The sequence below is a fragment of the Grampus griseus genome (assembly GCF_964374135.1).
Source record: "Grampus griseus genome assembly, chromosome: 10".
NCBI classification, from domain to species: Eukaryota; Metazoa; Chordata; class Mammalia; order Artiodactyla; family Delphinidae; genus Grampus; species Grampus griseus.
The window spans coordinates 4,907,524-4,931,789 of NC_139004.1; the positions used below are offsets into that span (position 1 = coordinate 4,907,524).

A 24,266-nucleotide genomic window follows, 5' to 3' on the forward strand; every position below is an offset into this window, starting at 1 on the left:
GCAGAGGGCGCATCCCCATCAGCTGGTACAGGGTGAACCAAGCAGCAGTCAGATCGCTGAAGCGCCCAGAGCCCACTGAGTGATGTACACACACAGGAGGGGGACTTCCTTTCTTTACAGCCATAGACTTCTTTGGGTTCAGACCTCTATGTTCTGGCTTATCTCTTTTGGGGACTTGTCCACTGGAATCCTGGATCACGTTCATAATGTCGCCATATTGGTTTATCCGTTAACCCTGGCTTACTGATCCTGGATCACGTTCATAATGTCGCCACATTGGTTTATCCGTTAACCCTGGCTTACTGATCCTGGATCACATTCATAATGTCGCCATATTGGTTTATCCGTTAACCCTGGCTTTACTGAAACCAGGGTGGAAAGGCTTTCCTGGCGCATGTGCGTCCTGAGATGTGAGTGAGTACGTGCCCTGGTCCAGGTGTTACAGCCGAGGGTGGGGCCTGAGCCCAGACTGCCGACCCTTCCCTCGCATCCAGTTTTCCAAGTCTTTGGCTTTCCGTTGTGGTAACTGCCACAGCCCAAAAGGTGCCCTCGCCTGCCCTAATTTGGGGCAAGGGGAGGTCTGGGACATACTCAGCACCTGTGCTAGAAGCAAAACGCCCCTCTGAGGCTCCTAACCACCCCCCCTCCCCCCGGTGTGCCCCCCACCCCCAGCCCAGCTCTTTTCTCTTGAGCTCTAGCCTGGCGATGCCATTGTGGCCACCTCCCCATTCATTGGTGTCACTGGCATTTTAAAGAAGCAAATACGTACCATCACACGCGGTCTTTGTAAATGCTTCCCGTGCGTTATTTTCGCAGCCCTCAACAGCAAGCCCACCAAGCAAACAAGTGTTGTTGCCCCCATTTTGCAGGTTTGGAAGCCGCTCCTGATCACACCTGGTACCCTTAAGGTACAGGAGGCACTGTGCCCTCCACTTTCTGTGCTTTGTGGCGTTTCACCTTTGCATCGACCTTCTGAGGTCGTTGTTGTCTCCATCTTACAGATGGCGAAGCTGAGGTTTAGAGAGTTTAAATAACTTGCCTGAGGCCACTCCAGTATAAGGACTTTGAGCCCAAGCTGGTGTATTTGTTGATTAAGAAAAACTTTTCGAGCTTGGGGCTGGCTTAGAGCTGATGTCTTCTTTTGGATTTGTTTTCTGATGCTTTTCCCATTTCTAAAGATGGGGGCGTTTGTCAAGCACCCAGTCTGATCTAGGCATTATGATCTGTTTTCCTCTTAGCGGAGTGTAAGCTCCATGAGGGCTTTTTGCTCCTTTTCCCCTCTGTTCATGCAGGATCCCAGGCACCTAGCCCAGTGCCTGGCCCAGCCTGGGTGCTCAGTCAGTATTGAATAAAGGAATGACTGGAGTGAGCGGGTCATTTTGCCCCATCCTAGTGAAGGCAACTCCAACAGAGCAGTTGGGTGACTTGGCACACAGGCACAAATACCTCACACCTCAGATCTCTTGTTTTTGCAGCAGACCTTTATTTATTTTTTTAATTTTTATTTAATTTTATTTTTGGCTACGTTGGGTCTTCGTAGCTGTGCACGGGCTTTCTCTAGTCACGGCGAGCGGGGGCTGCTCTTCGTTGCGGTGTGCGGGCTTCTCACTGCGGTGGCTTCTCTTGTTGCAGAGCACAGGCTGTAGGGCTTCAGTAGTTGTGGCACGCGGGCTCAGTAGTTGTGACACGCGGGCTCAGTAGTTGTGGCTCGCGGGCTCTAGAGCGCAGGCTCAGTAGTTGTGGCGCACGGGCTTAGTTGCTCCGCGACACGTGGGATCTTCCCGGACCAGGGCTCGAACCCGTGTCCCCTGCTTTGGCAGGCGGATTCTTATCCACTGCGCCACCAGGGAAGCCCTCAGCAGACCTTTTTCACACACGTAAAATTTCAGGAGTAATCAGATCTATGTCATGGGATTGGAGGACATGATATAAAACACTATAAATACTTACCAGTGTTTGGCACCACACCAGCATTCGATGAGTGGCATTGCCTTGGTGGTTTCAAGCCTCTTGTCTATGTTTGCCTTCCTTTGGGGCAGGGTTGCCATACCGATTAGCCCCGCCAAAAATGTGCTGGCCACCGAAACTTTTTAAAAGCGTTTTTTTATTCAGCCCACATTGCTCTCTTGGCTGTGATGTCTATGAAGCGTTTGAAGTTGGTAAAGTTGGTGAAATCAGTTTAAAGCTACCCTGGTCAAGTGGTGTCACGACTAGCAAGATTTTTTTTTAAAATTAATTTAATTAATTTATTTATTTTTGGCTGCACTGGGTCTTCGTTGCTGCTCACAGGCCTTTCTCTAGTTGCGGCGAGCAGGGGCTACTACTGTTCATTGCTGTGCACGTGCTTCTCATCGCGGTGGCTTCTCTTGTTGTGGCTCACGGGCTCTAGCGCGCAGGCTCAGTAGTTGTGGCGCATGGGCTTAGTGGTTCCGCGGCATGTGGGATCTTCCCGGACCAGGGCTCGAACCCGTGTCCCCTGCATTGGCAGGCGGGTTCTTAACCACTGTGCCACCAGGGAAGCCCGACTAGCAAGATTTTGACGAAGCTGTATGTTCATCTTCTTGGTTTCCAGTGAGAACATTGTACTGGAAGGGGCCTCGGGGTCCTCGTCCAGACTGTGTTCTTCCACCCCTTAGTTTACAGGTGAGGAACATCAGGCCTGGAGAGATGCAGGGGCAGGGCTTCGGGAACCTCCGTCTTACGTGGTCAGTTCCCTTCAGTGTCAGCAACCCTGCCACGCCCAGATGCCTGGTGTTTTGTATTGGGTGGGGCGGGGGGGGGGTGGGAGCCACCATTATTCTTTTGCCAAGGATGTTAGTAAGCGGACTGTGTCAACAACCCTAAGTATTAAGAAAGGTTTTTCCCATTAGATTTTTTTTTTTTGCACATTTAACTCGTATTCATCATAGAAAAATTCTAAAGGAAGAGAAAGCTAGTAAAGCACATAAGAAACTAAAATTACTTACTTTCATGAGTCATAAATCACCTTGTTGTATATCTGCTTCCTGTGGACACATACGCTTATTACAAAAACTGAGATTTTTTACATTTGTAGACAATAAAAAGCCCAGTTTTGTACGTGCCTTTAAATTATACCATACCTATTAAAAATTTAATGGGATAAGTATTTTCTGTTGTATTCAAATGTTCTTTGCCATGAAAATCACTTTATTTTGATGTGGCATAATTTGAGGGGGGGGGTCAGAGGTTAATGTTTTGGTTATTTTGCGTTCCCTGGGCACTTACTGGTCCTATGTTAAATGAAGCCAATCTAAGGTTAAAATTTTTACTGTAAATTATGAATAGGTAATCGGAAATTGATTTATTCTAAAGAGGAAAATGCTGAACTGACAAAACGTATTTATTTTTTGATTAGCCTGTGACCTGCCATCCTATTGCTCCAAACAAACAAGAATCACTGGTGAAAAGCAAATTGAGCAGTTCAAAGAGTCCTTCTAAAAGGTCAAGTTCTCTTGAGAAGAAGGTGTTTTCCATCTTGTATAGGACACCGGGGTGAATGTTAATGGCTGACGGGATATGTTACGTACCTGTAGTTTTATTTTTAATTGGATGTTTTGCTTCAATCAGTGTCATGTAATTTGGACGTTTTAGTGCAGTTATTCCCAGTCTTTTCTAATATAAGGACCTCTTTTAATGTAAAAAAATGTTTCTGGGGCAAACATAATTTTAGGTATGTTTTTAGACTCTGTTGGGAAGCTCTAACAAAAAGTTCTTAAAAATAACACTTTTAGTGGAATTTTTCTGTATTAATTACAACAGCATCTTCATACACTTGCCCAGTAATAGTACATATATGTGTATGATTTATGAGACTTGTCGCTGCTTGATGGGCGGAGCTTCTGAAATAGCCCCTAGGAGGCCCCTGCCCTCAGGAAGATAGAGCCTACCTGTGAATCACTCTAAGGTCTAATGTGAGGAAGACAGCAATCAGACCCCTTCTGAAGGGCAAGTGGGATTCTCTAACTCCAGGGACAGCTGTGTAGGCGGAGGGTCCGAGGGCCATTAAATGACAAATTAGGAAGGTGCAGTTTGTTGCCAACTGCTCACTGCTGACGTTTCCAGAGGGGCCCACCCCACCTCACTTTCCTCATCATTTCAGAGGAAGGAACGTTGTTGGAGAAGCGAATTGAGTCAGGGACATTTCAACACACCTGATGAACTATCTCCCTTGGTCCTTTTCAAGAATTTCATATGATCTGCTACAGAGAGGGGCTGGATTTGTCAGCTAGAAGACTTAAGGTCCCAAACCCAAGCCCAGCCCTGATTATGGTTAATGGAAAGATGTTACACCCTGTGCCTCGGGTTTTTCCATCTGTAAAGTGGGAAGTATCTCTTTTATCATTTTCTCGGGAGGTGACATAATGATACCCCCAGGCTGCATTTTCTTTCTTTTTAATCCGCGAAAGCAAACAGAAAAATCTTTGTAAGGCTGGAAGCGATTGTCTTTTTATATAAAGGAAAAGTACCATAAAACTAGAGAACTTCTAAGCATCCTAAAAGCTGCTTTATGGCAAGGCAGCAGCCAAAAGACCTGCCAGTGGAGTGTGACCTTCCTCAAAAACCTTATCTTCATTCTCCTGTAGTCCTGTTTTTTTCTCTTAGTAATTGTTATTCAACAGTGATGCCTCATATAACACTAGTCTTGGGCTGTGAGAAAAAAGTTCTTGCACTGCTTAGTCCCCCAAGATATGGGTGGCAGAAGAAGCCGCCTCATTTCTGATGTCTCTGTATTATCTGATGAAGGACAATCATCCCAGGGTTCACCTTTTTAAGGAGTCAGGGCCGGGAGCAGGTATTTTGCTTAAGTTTTATGTGGTGTCTGTGTATTTTCAAGAAATGTTGAATGTCCCCTTTATTTCAAGCTTCTATAGCCTTTCCAAGTTGCTTTAGAAAATCTTCATCCGTTTCTTAGCAAAACAGGGTGCACAGTAAGCCCATATCAGCTGGGCCTGATGTGGAAGAATTACTTCCATGAAGTGGACCTGGTGAGAGTGTGATTACAGTCTGCTGACCTCAGTTCCAGGGCTGTGGCCATCTGTACGGTGGGACCAGCACTCACCCACGATGAGGCTCCCAGGTGTCCACGGAGGGCGATGGTCACTTTTGATGGATGATGACCTCACAAAGGTTTCCAGGGGCAAAACCCCTCCAACCATCATTTCAAGAATTCCAAAGCAGTTTCACAATTCTGATTCTAAGAGAGGTTTGATTTGCAAGGGGAGTCTTTCAGTGCCTTCTCTTGCCTCTGTTTTATGGACGTTAGTAATTATCTTTTTGAAGAAAATAGAAGTGAGTTATACATTCTTCCTTAAGGATTTTAGTTTAGTTTATCTTGAAGAATTTTTTAATCAGCTGGGGTTTTCCCCCTTCGGTGGCTGGTCCCAGTGACTAGGCAACATGGAGATAATAGTAAATAACCCAGCTTTTTGTAAGAGATGTTATTTGAGGAGGGGGTTATGAGTACATACTAAACTTAGGAATACGTAAGTAAAGTTTCCTCTGAACTTACCTTCCTTTTGGAACAGGAGAAAAGATGATTTTTAGGCATAATGGTGCACAAAGTAATGACTAACACTCTCTAAAGATATTTAAATCTATTAGAGCATAAATATGTTAGTTCAGAATGGATTGAGTTCTGAACCTTGATGCCTTCAAGAGTGCTTTATTATCAGGTGGCTTGTAAAAGGCACATTGTTAATCAGATCTGTTGTGTTTCCCACAGAATTTCATTAAGAGGTGTGCATCACTTCACATACTCTGTAGGAGAGGGGACAGTGAAACAGAAACTTAATAGAAATACTGAGGAGGGGAGAAGGTAAAGCCACCCCGGCACCTGGGCCTCCTTCTTTTTCTTCCTAACTCTGCCTCTTTGAGATGTTCTTTGAGAACATGGAGGAAGCTGCGTGTGGCTGGGGTCGTCGCCCTGGGTCTCCCTGCGCCTCTGGGTCTGGGGACAGGAGTGGCTTGGCACTGGGAGTCCTTCCCCAAAGCTCAGCTCAGTGCTGACTCTTCCTGTCCCTGGCTTTCCAGAGAAGGCCTGGGAGGCTGCCGGAACAGGGGGGTGCTGAGAGACTGCCTCCCCTGTCCCCTGGGCCCCGGGGGAAGGAGCCGCCTTCTGGAACGGGGTGCAGGGAGGGGGAATCCAGAGCAGAGGGTGGACAGGTGGACGGCAGTCACTGCCATTGTTTCGGTACAGACCAGGCTATGGTTCGGAAGTTGTTGTCTGGCTGTTGGCTTTTCCTCTTCAGAGGCTGGCATTCATGCGATACATTTATGGTTTGCTAACATGAGTATGACACGCATGCACATTTTTGGAGTATTGAATAGGCAGTAAAACAAGGCAGCTAAAAGCTAAGCAGCCAAGTGCTAAGTTAGTTGTTTTCCTGATAAACTGAAACTAGCCCGAACTGGCCAAAGTGTGGGACTCGTGCACCCAAGCTGCTCTAGGTGGTACTTTTTGTTTGGTCTACTAAAAAAAGCAATGATTCGGAAAGGTGCAGTGTCCGAGAAGGGAGTGCAAGGCTCCAGTTCTGCTCTCTGTGGTCCTGGAAGGAAAGGATGGGAGAAGTCTCCTCCTCTTCCTCTCCCTGCCCTGGAGCCGCGGCTGCAGTTTTCAGAGGATGGCCTGGTGCTACGCCCAGCGGTGGTATTTTATAGTATTTCTCAGTCGTTTTTTAGGATTATCAGTCATCGCTCGCAGGGTTCCTTTTCATTTTCAAGGGCATCCAGTCTGATCGTTCAGCTCCCTTTCAAAAGGCTCCCTCCCTCCCTCAGGCCCAGTCAGGAAGATTAATAATGTTAACTGATTTACTTCGCTGCAAAAACAGCATTATTAGTTAATTAGACTTTTACACCTCAGTCAGATAGCATTGTGCACTTTAACTCAAGGATGTTAAAGACCTAAATCTGAGAAAAAAGAAAAGAAAGAAAAAGGACAGGCACTTTTCCAGTTTAAGCTGCACGTTGGTCCATGTTAATTAGGCGTTTGTCCCTCAGTCTGGAGGTGACAGAAAATGCCAGTTACTGTGGTATTTAACTGACATCAAACTCCTGTCCAAATAATTCAGTTGCGCCCAGCCTTCTCTTTTAATTGGTGGGAAGGAAAACTTCGGCACACACCCAGAATAAGGAGGAAATTGTTAATTACATTTAACATTTAAAAATTTCATTCTGAAGGACCTGAAGAACACTTGTGTGTGTTCTTTTAAATGAACTATCCAGTTGAGCTTTTTAAAAACCGTAACAACAGAATCTCCTCTCACACTTGAGCTACCCCAAATGATTAGCCCTTGTAAGTCTTTAATAAATGACAGTTTAGTAATCGTTGTTATCCAAGGTCAAAAAGTGGTGAGTTATTATCTAGGGCCCTTATAGATTCATGTATGTTTGGCACTGTTTAAAAAATTGGTAATTAATTTTCTAGCTTAAAGTCAGATTTCTTTATCAGTACTAGAAATTCATGAGGGTTTAGGTGCCAAGCAATATACATGTTTTAGGAACCAATATTTAGTAGCACATTTTAAAAAATGACATGATGGTTTTGTAGAAGTAATTAGATAAAACATGCTTTTTTTGTTGTTTTTTTTAAGATCTTAAGCAACTTCTTCCTAGTCGCCAGAGAAGGTAATTTTCAGTGACAAGAGTGTAATTTACCTTATTCATGAGGTATGTAAAAACAATTCCAAAAATAATGAAAAGATTTCTTCTGACTTTGGGTAGCCTTATTGGACTTTTCAACCTCCCTGGCTTGACTGTGGTTTCTAGCCAAAGGTTCACACGTTTGAGAGGTTCAAACGCTTCATTTTCAGTACTGAACTACTTTTTCGTGCACTGAATGAATGCAATATGTTAACACTCCTGTATGGCCCAGAATTGCTGGGCTGCCCCTTGGCCTGCCTGCCTGGTACTGGCTGAAAAGGTACCATTGTTTGTTCTGCAAACACTGGGTGATGTTTGTTTCCAAGGTGACTGGTTCTATTGCTGCCCTTTAAGCAAGGGGGGATGGGGAGAGAGAAAGTTGGCTTTAAACACCTGAGAGCATCCTGTTCAGGATACAGTCTGTGTGTGTGTGTGTGTGTGTGTGTGTGTGTGTGTGTAAGTTGAAATATTATTTTAACTGAGGTAATGGGAGAAAAAGGGATAGTGTGGAAATGGGAGGAAAAGATAGATTATCAGTAAGTTAAAAATATCAGTAAGTTCCAATACACAACAATATACTTAGAGTGAAAGTAATGGTATAAGAAATGTTAGACTAAAAGATCTGATCAGACTGAAATTAACTGTTTTTACATTTGAAAAAGTAAAAAGTCAAGGGAAGAAAAAATATTTTAGATGATATCCATTGAAATGTTAAATTTATTTTTGCATGAACTACAGTTCTTTAGCTGTAACTTGTAAGCAGCTATTCAAATGAATAAAGTTTGAGAGTAGTATCATTAAAACTGGTTACTGATCAAGTACCTGGGCCTTCCAAAAAAGTCAGAGAACAAGAGATATAAACAGATTGGTTTCAGTCTTAAGGTCTATAAATTAAGAAAAATCTTAAATGATCGAACTATATTTGTGTTGAAAATTTTCCAGAAAGATAACAACAAAGATAAAAAGCCTCTTTGGGGGATGTATAATTGATGTATTCATCAGTGAGAGATTTTTAAGTTCAAATTAGAAAGAAGAAAAAAAGTTTCCTCTTTTCCTGGTCCTCCACCCCCTCTTTTTTAATTAAAAAAAATTTTTTTTTATTGTGCATGGATGCTGTTAACAGAACTTTGCCTTTTCACTCCTATCAGGTTTAGTACAGTTCATGCCCAGGTTTCAGTAAACATTAACTACTTTTATCAGGGCTTGCAGTGTACTGAATGGCTAGCAAAGAGAGTGTACTGCAAGAGACAGATGAAAATGAGAGAGTCCAAGGTCACATGGATGTTGAATTTTTTTTTAATTATTGAGAATTTAGGGTCAAGTTTCACACTTTCAATATCCTCTCTATGGTTTTGTGGGCCTAAGACAAGGACACTTGGTCTGGCCTTTCTCTGTCCTGGGGTTAAAAGAGATTTCTTCAGATGCTCCCTCTGAATGGCAAGACAAGTGATTTTAAAACAGTTTATTCTTTCCTTTTCTTAAGAAAATTTTTTTCAGGACTGCCTTCTAGGATGAAAGGTTCTCAAGGTCCCCCCAAAGAAGTACTATAACATATATCGTGATTATTCTGACGATCTGATATTACAGGGATTTCCTTTTTTTTCCTTTCTCAGAGATTGTTTGGGATTGCCCTCTGAGCACTAATTTCATTTCCGGAGTTAGCACAGTGAAGCCTGCTAGATGAAATATCGCCAAATATAGAGTAAACGTTCTCGTCTCGGAAATCATGTAATATTCTAAAACTTTCCCCTGTGTCTTCTTTCCGAAAATAGGAGTGTGACTTGTGCTTCTTTTCAGTGAAAAGGATCTGCACGTTTTAAAAACTACAGAGACAGTAAGAACTACCCTCTCTTCCTGCCCTTCATTGCAGGCTGCCCCCTAGGCATCCGTGGCAGACACGGAGGGTGGGGCTGCGGAGCGCGCCCGAGGGTCGTGTCTCCTTCCCGGAGGGAGGCACCGACCGAATCGAGGCTGTCTGTATGGATTTCGGTTCTGGGCTCCCGGCGGCCGGGCCGGGGAGGGGCCTGGGAGGACGCCGCGGAAGGCGGCCGGGCCGCCGGGCAGCCGGCCCTCCTCGGGCCGCGGAGCCTTCGTGCACTGGGACCGTCTAAGCTGAAGTGCGTTCGCACAGCAGAGCGCGCGGCGGCCGTCGTCCCGGGACTCGCCCGTGCCCGTCCCGCCGCGGCGGCCTGTGGGAAGCGGGCGGTCGACGGCCGGACGGCGGGGTCGCGGGGCGCTGGTACCACCCGGGCCTCCGCGCCGTCCGCCCACCTCGGCGCCCGCACGGGGCCGCCCCGTGAGCGGGCGGCGGGGCCGTCAGTCAGGGAGGCGGGCGCCGATTGGCCGGCCGGCCGGCGGGGGCGGACTGGGGCGGGACGGGGGCGGGGCTAGGCCGCCTTCCCGTGGGCAGCGCAGGCGTCGCTTCCACGAAAACCTTGACGCGCTCTCCTGGGGCCGCGGCGGCCAGGCGGCAACCTCGTGGGCGGCTGGAGGCCTTCGAAGAGCCCGTCTAGTAGTTGAGTTCGTTGTTTAGAAATGGGTTCCTCTCAGGTAGAGATTTGAACACATGTGCGCCCCGAATGAAGTGCTCCCTCATGTTTTTTCCCCTGGTGTTCGCTTGAGGCCATTTAGCCTGTGACCACTTAAGTTTCCCGAAGTTTTGCATGGGCGTGAGCGTGCCCACTCGCGTCTTGTAGTTGTTGCCCAGAAGGAGTCCACGTTAAAAGGTTTGGCTTACCTGATGGCCGTTTTAATGAGAACAGCGTGTGGCTGAAAGTGTGTCCGCAGAGCCTTTTGGAGGAGGAGGCGGAGGCGGCCGGGGATGAAGAGGACGAAGAGGGGATGCAGCCTGGCTGGGGGAGGCATGAGTGGAGGAGGAAGGACAGGGGCAGCTTCTGTGGGACGGGACGCCCGGGGCAGCGCGGCGTCGGGTCCTTTCTGTCCTCTTCCGCCGTGTTGGGCGGCTGTTGCCTCTTTCCCATGTGACCCGCGTTCTGCGGATGGAGGCCGAGGGGCACCACGGAACCAAACAAGCCACCGTGGCCTCAGGTTTTAAATCCCCACCCCCTCCCGTCGCAGCAGTGGCGGCGGCGGCGGCAGACCGCGGGCCTCTGTCCCCCGGGCTCCTCCGTGGTCCACGTGGTCGTAGTAGCGATGAGCCCATTGCGCCGGGCGCCGGCTCCACGTTCTGCGCTTCATGCCCCCCCCCACCCCGCCCCCGACCCGGTGGGGGGACGGCAGGGCCTGTGGGATCGCTGGGCCTTGCTCCTGGGGCCTGAAGGCCGCCTGCCACCAGGGCCCTGCCCAGTGTGCCCTGTGTCCCCGCAGGCCTGCCCGGAGCTAGCACCGGGGCGTGCGGGTGGTCCCTGCCTGCACCCCTGTGCCATCATGAGGCTGGTTCACCCACCCGGGGCCCTCGTCCGTCCCCAGGAGCAGCTCAGTACCTAGAGCACTTCCGGTGAGCCCTGTGCCCTGACTTGTCTCGTTTTTGGTGTGCCTTCTTGGGTGATCACTCTTCGCTGGGCTGCAGCGTCCAGTGATTCTTAAGACTAGGGGATTCAGGTTCAGTAGGTCTGTTGTGAGGCTGGGCCTCGTCCGTTTGAAAAAGCTTCCAGGGTGATTTTAATGAACAACCCTAATAATCAGCTTTCAAAATTGTATTTATAAACAGGTTACAAATACATTTGAGCCACTGGGATTTTTTTTTTTTTAATGGAGTTAGGAAATGACACAAACCTTGAAATTCTCCTATCCGATGCTTGTCTGTTGCAACCCTGAGTTTCCTTTTCAGCGAGATAGCGTGGTACCTGTGCTAGACCCCGATAGGCCGTCTGCACTGGCAGGTGTAAATGCCACTAATTAATTTTTTAAGAAATTGGCGCTTTGACGGAATTATCAGGGATGCCGAATAACTGGGACCAGATGTTTCTTTTGTTAAGGTCACGGAGAGGTAAGGTCACACACAGGTAATAAAGCTACTGACGTTTAATCCCGTGGTCGGTGGCTGTGGATTTAGGGATGCTGAATAATTTCTTTAGAAAGGGCTGGAGAAGATGTCGTTCCGTTCTGGTTTCTGCCGGGCCTCCGCCACCCCCCCACCGCTCTTGCCGTGTTATCTTCTGTAGAGGTGTTTACTCAGTTATCATCGGGCCCAGCTCTTGTTAGAAGAGGGTAAATGGTACTTGGGCCTCTTTATCTAGACCCTCTTGCTCACCATTTTGCCACAGCTGAAGGGACAGCCTGTGCCTCTAACTGAATCCATCTTTTTTTGCACTCCTTGACTGTGAAACAACAGGAGAGTCGGACGCTCATCATTTCGAGTGCAGACTTTACAGCCTCTGAACAGCCTCTGCTCTCGCAGCTTATGAATGCACCATTTGTCGTCCCGTGCACAACTGTTAGATACAACTGGCCTTGCAGCCCACTCTGGCTGCGACCAGAGTGCATCACTGCGGCCTTTTTTTTCCCTTTTCCTTTTTTTTTTTTCTTCTTCATTGCTTCTGCACAGGCCAGATTTTTGCTTTAAATACCACCATTTTGTCCACACTAGTTTCTTTGACCCAGCTTACATTTTTCAAATATAAGTTTCAGAAATAAGGCTTAATTTGCTCTAACTGTTAGTACAGAGGTTCTGAATAAGTGCAAGTATTTTACTTTATTAAAGGAAGAGATTAGTTTTGTGGCTATGTGCTTTCTCTCTCTCTCTCTCTTTTTTTTTTACAATATTGTAGAACCATGTGCCTTTGAAATTTTATTTTAAACTGGGTCAAAGTTAGAAAGTTGGGTTTTTTCCTAGATCATTATATCTCCTAAGCTTTACACAAAATCTCTTTGTCATCCAGTATCTTCAGTTTAGATTTTAAGGGAAGCCGTTACAAGTACAATGTGGTTTTCTAGAATATTTGAATATTATCATTAGAAATGACTGTTTATCATTGTTTCTTGAAACGGGGTTCCATCCCCAAATGATACCAGTAGTGTTCAGAATCTCACTTCTGTTTTGTTTCTCTCATTCTTTGGCCTTGTAATTATTTATGTGTTATGTATGCATGCATTGGCGTTATTCCTCCTTTACGTTTTATTTAATTGCATTTTAGGTGAAAGGATGTATTAACATATTTTTATACTGTGCTTTACATATTCAACAGCTGGACCAAATTGTTAGTCCTAATTGCTTTTAGGCCTTGCTATGGCTAAGGAGACACATTTCTGTTAAAACAGCAGTAAACATCCTACAGCAACCAACTCTACAAACCCTGACATCCTGGAGTTTCCAAAAATGAAACAGCCATTTGCTGAAAATGAAGAAGCTCTCTGTAGTTGAATTTTAAAGTAGATGTTTAGGTTTCAAGGATTGTATTCACTCGTCTTTAAAAGAAGACATGGAGGCCCCGGGTTGCACTTGAATTTTGAGACATACAGGTATGTTTAAAGGAAGAAAGTGTAATCGTTTGTGAGATTCATGCCTTCCTTTTCATCTCACCATTCAGAGGGGGAAAATCTGTCTTTTTGTGAGCATTGTCTCCTACTACCTGAAGAGTCCTTAAGGTCGACGTAAAGACTAAGCAGCTGCAAACAAGTTAGGGGGCAAGTTAGGGGGCAAGGGTTTCAGGGTTTTCAAGAGCAGTGTTCTACCTTGGAGTCTGCTGTTAACTTGTAGAGCATGTTTTCCTTACTCGGTCCAGCGTTTTCATGCTTGGTTTTGATCTCCCCCTTTAAGCTGGGTAAACTCTCTTTGGACTTTTTCTCCCTTTAACCGTGGTTTCTTGACTGCCCTTCTCACGTGATTAATATGTGTGTTGCTTAAAATGGCAACTGAAACATCACCAGGTATTTTCACCAGGTAGAAACTGCTTTTCCTGTGTCAAAACCACCAGTGTGGCTTAGTTGATGCTTCTGTTGCTAAGCAGGTAAATTTCTGGTCTGCAGGCTGTCTGTTAACCCCGTAAATGCCTAATATCAAGCAAAAAACAGCAAGAAGAAAAACCATCTTTTGCTTCCTTCTCCCGTAGTGCTTTGTTCTGGAGGGTAAAAACTGGGCCTCCCTCACCCTTACCTCCACTTAGCTGTGTTCAGGACCCAACCTCGATTTCCATATTTCCGAGGGGAGGAGGAGAGTTAAGAGATGGAGAGGCCTGGGAAGTTGGTGGAGAAGACGCCCTGGGAGCTGGCAGTGAAGGTCTCCTGCTGTAGGATACAAATTATGGGTTTGAGTCCAGTCAGGAATGGGTTTAGCCTTTTTCTTTGGGACTTTTCTCTGCAAGTCTGCCTTCAGTTGCAGCCTGGCTGTGGGGGAAAGAAGAAGAAAGAAAGGGCTGCTGTGCGCATCCATTTGCCAGAAAGGAGTTAACAGAGCGCACCGCAGAACAGGTTGGGCAAGACTGTTAAAGCAGTGATGAAGCCTCCCCCTTCTCCTGCTCTCCTCCTCTCCCTCCCTCTGTCCCTCCCTCTCCTCTGGCCCTCTCCTCTGGCCCTCTCCTCTGGCCCTCTCCCTCCCTCTCTCTCTGGCCCTCTCCTCTGGCCCTCTCCCTCTCTCTCTTGCCCTCTCCCTCTCCTCTGGCCCTCTCCTCTGGCCCTCTCCCTCTCTCTCTTGCCCTCTCCCTCTCCTCTGGCCCTCTCCCTCCCTCTCTCTCTGGCCCTCTCCCTCCCTCTCTCTCTGGCCCTCTCCTCTGGCCCTCTCTCTCTGTCCCTCTCCTCTGGCCCTCTCCCTCCCTCTCTCTCTGGCCCTCTCCTCTGGCCCTCTCCCTCTCTCTCTTGCCCTCTCCCTCTCTCTCTGGCCCTCTCCTCTGGCCCTCTCCCTCCCTCTCTCTCTGTCCCTCTCCCTCTCTCTCTGGCCCTCTCCTCTGGCCCTCTCCCTCTCCTCTGGCCCTCTCCTCTGGCCCTCTCTCTCTGTCCCCCTCCTCTGTCCCTCTCCCTCTCTCTGGCCCTCCCGCTCTCCCCCTCTGACCTCCTCTATTCCCCTGCTCCTCTCCCAGGACTTTCAGACATCTTCACATTATCCCCTGCTCCCCCGCCCCCTCCCCACTTCAGTGTCTGGCTCTCCCTCTCTCTGGCAGGACATTTGATGTGATGAAAATACTTTGTGGCAATGAGGAGCCTGTGCAAGAGGCCTCAGCCTTGCCAGCTGTTTCTGGAGAAATCCATGTCTGTGCCCTTAGTCATGTAACATAGGCCCCATTCAACAGAGACATTCTTGAGTGTGCATTTATGCCTCTGCGGGACTGCAGGGTGGACGGCCTGCATGGGGGGTAGGAGGGGAGGTGGGGGGGGAGAGGAGGCGGCGAGGTCGGGGTGGGGATGTGGAGGGCAGCGCGGGGGAGTCCTTGCGCTCCAAGTGCCCCTAAGTCATGAGATGTTGCTTTGTAAAGCGTCTGCAGTTTGCTGGGACTTGGGGATGTCTTGTGGCCGTCAACTTGGAGAAACTGAGCTCTGTAAAAGCCAGCTCTGGTCTGACGTAAGTTCTGCGTGGTGTTTGTGTCTAATCCCTCCGTAAACATACCATATATAGTCATGCTGGAGCTCACTACAACACACGCTGCAGGGGAGCCTCTCCTGATGCAGAGCCCGTGCTTAGAAGCAGGCTCAGGCTATTTCTGGTGTGTCGCTACTTTCTTTTTTCTTTTTTGGAGGGAGGAGGCAGGAGGCTTTTTTTCTTTCCATCTTTACACTGTTTGAAGCATGTTTCTGATCCTAGTCTGTCTGGCACTGTGAAAACTCAAGAAACTGTATCCTCACGTGAGGAGAGACTGAATTCTCTTTGTACATCTGTTTTAGAATAGAACCCTTGTTTTTCTTAGTATCTCTCACACCACACGCGTTTCGCATTTTATGGTCCCCGGGGTTCTCAACTGCTTGTTTTGGAGCATCTTTTAACCCTGTGAGGGTGAGCTCTGCCCCGTAGCCTGTACTGTCGGTGACCGGTGGAGAAGTTGCTTTCGCGTTTCCTCCGCCGCATCCTCCCCGAGCTGTCCTCATGCGTTTACAACACTTCACCTTCGCCTTGCCAGGGCAGAGCATCAGCTCGGAGTCCGCAGAGCTGAGCGCAGCCGTTTTCCCCTTGGCAGGGCTGGGTCTGTGGAGCGGAAAGGAGACTGTACTGAGAAAGAAATGCAGTTGTTTTTTGTTTTTTTTTCTTTTTCCCCAGGAATACCTAGGATACAGCACCTCAGCTTGGAGTGAGTGAGCTGCCCGAGGCATTTGCGGTTCAGATAAGAGACTTCTTCCCTTTCCTGCTCTTCTTTTCTTTTCCTTCCTTCCCCCCTCCCTCCAAAGGCTATTGCTTTTCTTCTCAGGCCACATGTACTGATAGCCCTTAAAGAAAAGGTGGTTTGCCACTCTGGGGTGTTTGGGTATTATGTAAAGAGACAAGATGGGGACCTTCACTGCCTTGTTGTCTTTCATTGGCCTCGTCAGAGTGAATTATATCTGACCGTGTGACAGTTAATTGTACCATCCTTCCCGTTTCTTAAGCTGATAAGCCCCTTTCTGTCTGCCTCCATCAAGCCTCTTTGTCTGAGAAGTTCCTAATGCAGTAGAAGAACAGAGTGGCAGCTTCTCATTTACTGAAGTCTCTGAGACACATTCATTACGCTCTTTATCGTCTCTTTTTTAGAACTTTACTCCTTTAGCGTGTATAATTGAATTGTTCCAAGTAGTACAAAGTTAAAACTTCCTTAAAAATATCAGTGAGTCCAGGAAAAAAAATTAAAATATTTTTTTAGGTGCTGTGTTTTCATTTCAGGCTATTAACAATGCTTGGTAATGTTCAGAGTAAGACACTGGGTACTGCCAGAGTACCAATTACCAGTTATGGAAACAGCAGTTGCTTAGCTAGTATTCAGTTGACTCAAAAGTAATATATCACTTCTGTGGAGGTCACTTATTTGGCATTCTGAGGTCCAGAATCCTTAGCCTGGGCGTGAGGGAGAACCAGTGGGGTGGCGGAGGGGGAATGCAAGCTAAAGCTTTCGGAAGCCGGGCCGGCGGAGGAGGTCCGGTGCCGACACTCCTACCCTTGGTTCGTGATGGTCCTTTGGGCCCACACTTTACCACTATTTATTCTCACTGTAGATACGGCCCTGACCACCTCGTCTCCCATTTTCCAGTCCACAAGAAATTAGAGGCCAAAGCTGGTGGTTGAGGGTGGAGAAGAGCCATCAGAAGGAGACGCACTGAGAGCAGCAAGAAGGGATGTCCGGGGGCAAGACAGGAGAGCGCAGACAGCACGAACAGAGGGGCCTTCTTTGTTGGTTCTTACGACTGCATGTATATCCACATGCTCTCAGTGCGTCTCCGGAATACAAATTTCAGTAAAAAAAAAAAAAGCATGGCTGACTGAGGCCCATGTGGCATAAGAGCAGAACTGAAGCGGGAGGGTTATGACACTAGCTTCCGAAGGCACCTTGTGTAATAGTTGTTCATTGTAGTGATCCTGAGTCATCGCCCAGGAAAGTTAGTTAATCATGTGTTGATTCACCATGCTCTGCTTAAGGAGGTGGGCAAATTAGAAAGATACTTCATAGTGATGTACACCCAGGAGTCTTACAACGTCTCGATACTTCCCCCACAACTCTCCTCAGTGATGTGCAGCTGCTTTATGAGCTAACGTGAAGCATTAGAATCAGAATTCCGGTGGGTCCAGGTACATACCAAAATATTATTTATTTCGACCAGATTTGCAGGAAAAAAAAGTGATGCATTAACAGGTTCGAATGGTGTCCAAATACCATCACGAGGGTACGAGGGTCGTTTTTCTGTATTCCTAATGTGAATTGTTCTTTCATATTTTTAATTGAAATAATACACAGAATGTCACGGAGGTTGTTTTGTTTGGCTGCGTTGGGTCTTCGTTGCCGCGCGCGGGCTTTCTCTAGTTGTGGCGCACGGGGGCTCCTCTTTGCTGTGGTGCGCAGGCTTCTCATTGCGGTGGCTTCCCTTGTTGCGGAGCACGGGCTCTAGGCGCGTGGGCTTCAGTAGTTGTGGCTCTCAGGTTCAGTAGTTGCCACACACAGGCTCTAGAGCGCAGGCTCAGTAGTTGTGGCGCATGGGCTCATTGCTCCACGGCATGTGGGATCTTCCCGGACCAGGGATCGAACCCATGTCCCCTGCATTGGCAGGCGGATTCTTAACCACGGTGCCACCAGGGAAGTCCTGTCATGGAGTTTTTAAAGCAGGGGCTAGAGAAGACCCTCTATCTGGTGGGTACCATAGAAGTCATAGATACCCTGGGAGACGGAGTCTCTGTAGAAAAGGAGTTCTGAGTGTAAGGGAGGCCTCAGAAAACTTAAATATTAAAAAAATTTAATCTTAAGCCATCAGATGACAAATGGAAGGAAGGAGTGTTTTTCCCCCCTCATCCCAACTATAGGCTCATTCTAAGAACCATAGGATTTAGAGCTGGAAGGGACTTCAGAGATCACTTGGCCTGTTTTTATGGGTTTGCCTTTGTTTTAGTGTGTATTCTTCCACAAATAATGTCTGTGCCCAGAATTGAACGTGTCACCTGGAGGAGCGTCCGTGTGGCTGCTTTAGCAGGAGGGCTCATCCTAACTTGAAAAATTAAATGTGCTCACTTGGCAGAGATGATTATATATTTTTAGGTTTCTTGTTAATTGTATTCTCAGTAGCTCCATTTTATAGGTGGAGACCCCTGCGGGACTCTGTGGTGGTACACCAAAAATCTCCCTTGGCATCAGTAAGTATTTTTGGACATTTTCATGGAAATCCCAGAGTTGAAAACTTCCCAGGGTAGCTATTACATACTAGTAGTTCTCAAGCTACTAAAATTCACAAGCTGTAAAATTTTAATTTTATCTGCTTAAGCATAGAGCATTGCTAGGCCTAAGTTTTAATAATCATACTCATATACGTATTTTAAATACATACTAGCTTCTAATAGTACTAAATTTAAGCTTTTTGTGCACTTAGATTTGCTGTAATGCATAGTTAACAAATAAAATGGTTGGTATAGACTTTCCTGCTCCTGAATCAAATAGGTTTTGTGTTTTGGTTTTGTTTGTTTGTTTTTTACTAAGAGAAATTGTTCCTTTTGAAAATGTAATTAGTTTTGAAATTTGGTCTTCTGGGTATCCATGGAAACGATATACCTCCTGATTGCCATGCTGAAGGTGGAAAGCATTCTCTCATGGTGAGCTGTTTGTGACTCTGTCAGGGAAGGGAAATCTATATGAATTGCATATGAGAAATAAGAATTAGTTCTCTGGATGTTAGACGCTCACAGCAGATGGAAAAGTAATAAAACCTACTACTTCCCAGGAATAAAGGAGCGGGTCTCGTGCTGGCTTTTTGGAGTGTGGACAGCGCAGAGAGGGCTTGCTGGAGGGAAGGGGCATGGTGGAGGGTGGAAGGGCTTGGCCTCCTTCTGTGTCATGGCCTGTGAGGACCTGCAACTCCTTGCTCGGCTCGGTTGAGATGATGTGCTTATGGCATCCACCAGTGGGCTGGCCTCAGCGACACCTGTTGAGAGGTTGGGATGGTGGGGCTGGAGGAGTAGGGAGGGAAGCATCCAGGCCTGGGTTTGAGCAGCTGCTGGCTGCCCGGAGCTCAGCCTCCATGAGTCAACTGTGGGTCTGGAGGCCAGCCGTGAAGAAGGAAGGGAGCGTTCAGTTAATGCTCTGACGCCCCCAGAGCACTCTGAAGGCACCACAGAAATTGTGGGGCAGTTATTAGCAGCTCTGTCCATAACGTTCATTGTTTGTTTAAATGCTTTCCCCCAATCTCGTAGTCCTAACCTTTTATTTAAAGTAAGTGCTGTGGGTCTGCTTCAAAAGCTGACGAAAATGGCTTTTATTGGACATCATCGCTTTATTTGTAAAGGGAGAGGTTGAAACCCAAAGAGAAGAATTTGGTCAATTGATTTAAGGTTGTTGGAGGATTGAAGTGTTACTTGATTGCTGGTCTTATCCAGGATTTTGAGATTTCAAGGAAAAGTGGACAATGCCTGCTTGTGTCCGAGGGATTCCAGCTGTCATATGATCTGCAGACCAGCCCCCGAGCGGCAGCACGGGCAGTCTCTGTGCTGAGGAGTCCACGGAGAGAGCTGGCTTCAGAGTGCGTGGGACGTGCCGGCTCGGGAGTCATGTAGCCAAGAACTGGTTTTGGTCGTAGCCTTAGGTCTGCATAAAAGTTGCACGCCACGGGGACGTGACATTTGTATGGCCTGAGATTTAATACTTGGCGCAAGTTGGAGGAGGTGGCAGGAGTGAGTGCGCTGCAGTCCTGTGCCTACTCGTTGGCCGTGGGGCTGCCGGGTGGAGAGAACCATCCTGTGACGCTCTCGCGTGAGTCCAGGACACGTGGACAGTGGATAGAAAGAAGTCACCACCACAGTGGTGGTCTGTTTCACCACAGACCTCTTTGGGTATAAGCAATGGAAAGGGCCGTTTGGCTGTATAAAAAGCATCATGATTATAAACTCCTAGGACTTTACTTATAGCTTGATTCTCTCATTAGGAACATGATTATGGAAGAAATAAACTGAGCAAGTTAGACTGCAAAAATCACATGAGATTGCTTTTTCTATGGCTTTCATCTTCTAAATGTGGACGTTCCTATTACGTCTCTCTTGCAGACGTACACACAGCGGCTCTGGTGTGCGGATACATTATGAGCCAGCTATAATGTGTACATTCCCTAACTGGCTGAACAATAGGGAGTTTTCAGGGGCCTTGCAGGAGGGTACTAGCAGGATGCACTGCCAGCTTTCTTTAGCTCTGTGATTAGTAACGGAGCCACCTATTATCTGATTGCACGTTATTCCTGTTATCCTAAGAGAAGGTTCCCCAGGGTTAGCTCCTCAATGAACAGTAGAGAAGTAACCCAGTGTTAGGGTATACATGGAGACTTTATCGTTCTCCCCAGTGTCTTCAAGGTAGTATGGCATGAGATTTTTTTTTAAAATAGAGATGTTTAAATTTTCAGGTTTTCCTTTTTTTTTTTAATGACTTTTTCATGTCTCCTGAAAGAAATGAAAAAAGAAAAAAAAAATCTACTCACCAATAAAACCCAGCAGTTGCCAAATAACCGTAAAGCATATTAGAGAAATTCGTGTTGGGCCTTTTTAATTAGTTTAACTCTGGTTTTACAGCTGAATTATAATATGTGACCTAATGCATTACCTGAGTGTTTACCTTTTTTTTCTTTTTCTTTTTGGCCACGTGGAAGTACCTCAAGAGGTGGAATGTGACACACCCAGAGAATGAGGCGCTCAAGGGCCTAGGAACTTGAGAAGGCCAGGGCAGCAGGGCCCTTCATCTCCAGCTTAGCTCTGCCGGTGCTAATTGGGGAGCAGAGAGCCACTGAGCTCCTTCGGAGATGAGTTTTAAAGTGTGTGTGTGTGTGTGTGTGTGTCCACGAAGGGTTTGTTCTCCTGCCCTCTGTAGAAAGGGCTAGGGAGAATTCTAGCAAGAAATCCCCCCACCTTTGAGAGACGTTGTAGATCCCACTCAACTGAAGTCCGTCTCACAAAGAGGGCCCTCCTGAGAAGTGCTGTTTGCTCCATAGACCAAAAGGACCTATGTGATTCTGTTACATATTTTAAAATTCTCTCTCCCCAATTCTGTTTTTAAAATTAATTAATTAATTTATTTATTTTTGGCGGCATTTGGTCTTTGTTGCAGTGCACAGGCTTTCTCTAGTTGTGGCCAGCGGGGGCTACTCTTCGTTTCGGCGCGCAGGCTTCTCACTGTGGTGGCTTCTCTTGTTGCGGAGCACGGGCTCTAGGCACGTGGGCTTCAGTAGTTGTGGCTCGCGGGCTTCAGTAGTTGTGGCTTGCAGGCTCTAGCACGCAAGCTCAGTAATTGTGGCGCGCAGGCTCAGTAGTTCTGGCGCATGGGCTCAGTTGCTCCGTGGCATGTGGGATCTTCCCGGACAAGGGCTTGAACCTGTGTCCCCTGCATTGGCAGGTGGATTCTTAACCACTGCACCACCAGGGAAGTCCTCCCAATTCTTTTCATTTTGTGTATTTCATGAATTTTCTAGTTCAAGTTGAGGAGTTGTTCTAGGTTACGTTTTGTTTGGGCCGTGTGTGTGGGGTTAATGGTAATTTTTATAACAGAATCTTTATCATGTTTTATTCCACATAATCTGGAACGTAATATACTGTGAACAGTTCATTACCTGCGTGTCAAGTTGCAGATGTTCCTCAGTTAACTAGAAATGACGATTTTTTCTTTTAAGAGCAGTTTGGCGGTTAAACGGTGATGCTTGTACCTTAAAGAGATCACCTTCTCCTATTTGGGCAAAGTACGATGTCAGTTTGCACATGATTTAGTAAATAAAATGGGAACCTTTCCTTCTGGCCTGCCTTTTAGAGTCAAGGGATTTTGTGTGTGTGTGTGTGTGTGTGTGTGTGTGTGTGTGTGTGTGTGTGCGCGCGCGCGCGCGCACACAGGTTTTTTCATGGGACTTTTGACCCGAGTCCTTCATGGTATTTATTTTCACATTTTCAATACTTCTTAGCATATTCAGCTTTCTAAATTATTGGCAACTGTTACATAATCATGTTGCAGTGAAGAATTTTTATATCTGGTGAAAAACAGACCCAAAATGGGAGGATTAAAAAAAAAACAAACTCATCTGTTTGATGAACTGAAGTGAATGAGAATAGGGTAGGAACCCTCGCTAACTGGTTGTGGTGTAAAATACCTCACACCTGTGTCCGTAGGTTGGCCTTAAGACTGATGCGAAGGCCCTTTTTGTAGCGGTGACAGGAAGCGTTTTAGTGGGCTTAAGCTAAGCTGTCAAACAAACTTTAAAATCTGAATGGCTCAGCGCACAAAGCGTCATTGCTTTTCATGTGAAATCTGCTGCCGGCCAGCAGCTCTCTACAGCAGCTCCCTTCCCAGCAGTGACCCAGGGTCCAGGCTGCTGTCGTCCTGTAGCCCCCTGCCCGCCACTGCGCATGCTTCCAGGTCGCCACAGTAAGGAGAGAGCCAGCAGGCCACACATCAGCTTTTAAAAGCTTCAGCCTGCAAGTGATGTGTGTCATCCTTGCCCATAGCCCATTGCCGGATTTGTCATGCAGTCTGCCGCATGCAGAGGTAGGTGCAGGGGTGCTAGGCCGTGTGGAAGAACACTGGGGTATCCTCTGAGCAGTAAACTGCTTTGCCGCTCTCCTTACTCTCTCTCATTCAGGCTCGCTGTGCCGATAAATAAACCAGGTAAGGCTTAGGCCCGAAGCATAGAACACAGGAGTTAACCGGTGCGTAGGGCGGTGGTTCTCAGAGTGTGAGCCTCAGACCAGCAGCAGCCTCAGCATCACCTGGGAACTTGTTAGAAACACACATTCTTAGGCCCCGCCCGAGACCTTCTGAGTCGGAAATCTGTTACAATACGCTTTCGGGCTGCTTGCTGAAGTCTGGGAGCCACGGCCCAGGGTGAAGAGGGTACCTGTAGCGCCCGTTGGACTGATAATTGGGGAATCAGCGCTGAAGCGCCGATACGCGTGTGGGCAGTTTGTGCTCTCCGTCCCACTTTGCACACATAACCCCCATGCCCCACAGCAGCTGTGTGAAGGAGGTGTTACCGTTGTCTCCTCCTTGCCGCTGAGGAAACCGAGGCAGAGAAAGGTTCTGTAACTAAGGGTGGTGCCCCCACAGCTGGCAAGTGGGAGAGGCAGGATTTGAACCCGGGCGACGTGGCTCCCGAGCCCACGCCTCAGCTGCTGTGCCATCCTGCTCGCTGGCCCTGCGGTGGCCACCCTGCGGTCGTTTTCACTTTTTCTTGAATGGAGATGGTCTGGCAGCATGAGCAGGAAGTGTGGTGTGTCGGTGGCAGTTCACGTTGCGAGCTGAGCCCCTCACCACAGCTCCGTTCGTTGGTGGCTTATGTGTGTGGCGGGCTGCCGGCAGTTTGGCCGGGCCTGAGCATTGCGCGGCCGGGCGGTGGCCTGGGGCTCTTAGGGGCAGCACGGAGTTGCTAGCGGGAAACGCTTGCTCAGTGTGAGACGGCCAGTCACGCTGGAGAATGTTTCCTTCAGTTAGCCTGTGTGTCAGCTTCGAGCTGTGAGCAAAGCCCTGTTCTCGTCCCCTTGCCTCCTGATTCTTCTGGAGTCGTTCATTTTCCATCACCTGTCCTCTCTGAGATGCGCATCTGGGGCCTGATTCCATGAGGTGGTCTAAAGACGCTTTCTGAGTTTGAGTAGAGAAATGTGTTTTTTCTTCCAAGAAAATTGATTAAAGCGTTCTCCTTCCACTTGGGAGATCCAGGTCAAGTTAGATGCGATCTAACCTTTTGAATTTTGATTGATTGAAACAGATTTTCCAAATGGCAGTGAGAACAGCTTTTCAGGCAGTTCCGTTTCCTTGCATCCTTTTCAGATTTTTAATGATTAACTGCATTTTCTTTCTTCCCGGTGGCTCTGTTGTGTGTTGTTGCTTAGGTGCGCTCTGCCGGCCCCTGTGTTCCTTTGCCTTCTTTGTCTCTTGTGCTCAGCAGCCTAGAACTGAGCCGGCTCCTGGGCAGCCCGGCCCAGGGTGGTACCAGCTTTGCCTGTAGGTAGAGGATAAAGATAGCATCACCCCTTTCAGTTTTCATGTTGGTTGGGAACAGCTGCGATGCTTCGTATAGCTCTGAACATAACATTTCAT

General features: G+C 47.4%; 1 protein-coding gene across 6 annotated transcripts in view; it reads left to right on the forward strand.

Annotated features, from left to right (window-relative positions):
- Positions 1–24,266, forward strand: part of RREB1 (ras responsive element binding protein 1) — a 177,633-nt gene that overhangs the window by 60,439 nt on the left and 92,928 nt on the right. Inside the window, exon 1 of one of the 6 annotated variants that reach the window (XM_082664129.1) lies at positions 15,740–15,833. The exons of the other annotated variants lie outside the window; for them this stretch is intronic. The gene's annotated coding sequence lies outside the window, so the exon portion shown is untranslated. Of the gene's footprint in view, positions 1–15,739; positions 15,834–24,266 lie in introns of those variants that run through there. 6 annotated transcript variants of the gene reach the window in all.